The sequence below is a fragment of the Megalobrama amblycephala genome, linkage group LG7 (assembly GCF_018812025.1).
Source record: "Megalobrama amblycephala isolate DHTTF-2021 linkage group LG7, ASM1881202v1, whole genome shotgun sequence".
NCBI classification, from domain to species: Eukaryota; Metazoa; Chordata; class Actinopteri; order Cypriniformes; family Xenocyprididae; genus Megalobrama; species Megalobrama amblycephala.
Genome location: NC_063050.1, coordinates 32,971,871 through 32,974,736, shown reverse-complemented (window position 1 = coordinate 32,974,736; position 2,866 = coordinate 32,971,871).

The window sequence follows — 2,866 nt, the reverse complement described above, 5'->3', positions numbered from 1 at the left end:
CAGATTTTTATTTATTTTTATCTGTTTGATTTTAGGACATTTGTTTTGTAACTTATGACACATGTAGATGCAAAGTTATTTCAAGAACTGTCAATTAAATTACCTTTTGAAGTAATCTTAGCACATTCAGTTGATTTTGCATTCATTTGTTCAGATGTGTCCAATATTTTGCATCGCTGACTAGCCTATCTGCATATCAGGCATGTGTGAATATGAAGATAATTTCATGTTGTCAGCTGTGAAAATGTTTTTTTTTTTTTTTTTTTTTTTTTGGCCATAGTAACCTTATTATTATCATTTAGAGGATGCTACAGTGGTGGTCAGAATTATTTGCACCCTTGGTAAATATGATCAAAGATGACTGTAAAAATAAATCTGCATTGTTTATCCTTTTGATTTTTAATTCATAAAATGAGTAAAAATCTAACCTTTCATTGAAGGAAAGGAATTGAAAGTGGGGGGAAAATCACATTATGAAATAAATGTTTTTCTCCAAAACATGTTGGCCATAATTATTGGCACCCCTAGAATTTTTATGAGTAAAATATCTCTGAAGTATATTCCCAGTCATATTTACATTTTTTTTTAGCACACCAGGGTGATCATAAACATGAAATTGTCCAGCCATGACTTCCTGTTCCACAGGAGTATAAACATGAGGAAACACAAAGGCCAAATTCCCTTAATCATTCATCACAATGAGTAAAACCAAAGAATATAGTTCTGATGTGCAGCAAAAGATTGTGGAGCTTCACAAAATAGAAAGTGGCTGTAAGAAAATAGCTAAAGCATTGAAAATCCCCATTTCCACTATCAGGGCAATAATTAAGAAGTTCCAATCAACTAAAGATGTTACAAATCTGCCTGGAAGAGGACATGTGTCTAAATCGTCCTAATGCGCGGTAAGGAGGAAAGTTTGAGTGGACAAAGACTCTCTAAGGGTCACAGCTGGAGAATTACAGAGATTAGTTGAGTCTTGAGCCTCAGAAAGTGTAAAAAAAAAATATATATATATATATATATATATATATCAAACAGCACCTACATCCCCACAAGTTGTTCAGGAGGTTTTCAAGAAAAATCCTCTGCTCTCATCCAGAAACAATCTCCAGTATATTATGTTGTAAGACATGACTGGAACTTCAAATGGGATCGGCTTCTATGGTCAGATGAAACTAAAAAAAAGGAGCTTTTTGGCAGCAAACACACCAGATGGGTTTGGTGCACACATGAATAAAAAGTACCCCATGCCCACAGTTAAATATACTGCTGGATCTTTAATGTTGTGGGCCTATTTTTCTGCTGGAAGTCCTGAAGATCTTGTTCAGATACATGGTATCATGGATTCTATCAAATATCAACAGATAAAAAATCAAAACCTGATCGCTACTGCTAGAAATCCAATAATGAGCCTTGCTTAGATCTTCCATCAGGACAATGATCAAAAACAAACATCAAATCCAACACAAAAATTTGTCACTGAGCACAAAATGAAGCTTCTGCCATGGCCATCTCAGTCCCCTGACCTGAACCCTATAGAAAATGAGTGGAGTGAACTGAAGAGAAGAAGCACCAACATGGAGCTGGGAATCTGAAGGATCTGGAGAGATTTTGTATGAAGGAATGGTCTCTGATCTCTTGTCAGGTGTTCTCCAAACTCATCAGGCATTATAGGAGAAGACTCAGAACTGTTTTCTTTGCAAAAGGAGGTTGCAAAAGCTATTGAATAAAAGGGTGCCAATAATTGTGGCCAACGTGTTTTGGAGAAAAACATTTATTTCATAATGTGACTTTCCCCCCACTTTCAATTCTTTTTCTTCAATGAAAGGTTAGATTTTTGCTAAGTTTATGAATTAAATATCAAAAGGATAAACAATGCAGATTTATTTTTACAGCCATCTTTGATCATATTTACCAAGGGTGCCAATAATTCTGACCACCACTATATGTAGGTTGGAAAAGGCACAGTATTGATGTAGGATCCCATGAACCCTTTGATTTATAAATGAGCTTTCCCAGAGTTTCAAACTTTGGGCTACTTAAATTGTTTGAACAAAAGTAACCTTTTTTATTTATTTATTTATTTTATTGTGAATGAAGGCCAGTATCACTGATTAAATGGATTTTTTTTCTCAACTTGTGGTGATGAAATGAGTAAGTATAGCCATTCAACATTACAGTATTGAAAGCCATTATTTTCTAACATTTAATAGGCTCTTAAAAAATAACAACTTTTAATTTAAAGACACAATATGTAAGATATTTGGATTAAAATATTCCAAAACCACTAGAACAATGTTTAAATCCAGGACGCAGACCGTGTTCGTGTCACATATCAATGACATCATACCTGCATTACCCTCAATTTCTGGTTTTATTTTGTAGAAAGGAAACACCAAAGATGCTTTAATATATTATGTTTTATTAGACAGGTGAGCAACTGTTTGGATACATTAAACAGAAAGCTCCACTGCTCTCAAGCCATGTGTCACACCCTGCTTTATACTAAAATAATGTTAATAAGCTCATCCATTATTATGATTTCTGCCCGAGCCTCGTCGGATTCTTTTCCACCGACTGTAGCTGTGAAGACACCATTTCCCATGATTATGCAAAATCAAGGCATCATCAAGCTGTGTCCTTTTTGAATAAGCGACCTCTAGCGGTGAAAATGTACATATTGTGCCTTTAAGTGAAATTAAAACAATCCTCAAATAAACCCAAAGCTAATTTTATCATTAAAAAAAATGAAGCCACAGCTAAATGTGACATTACAGGGATCAACGTTAAAGATATTTCCTGTTGGCCAGGTCGATTTTTTTTTCTTGCCCTGCTAACATTTTTACTGGCCACACTTAAAAAATAA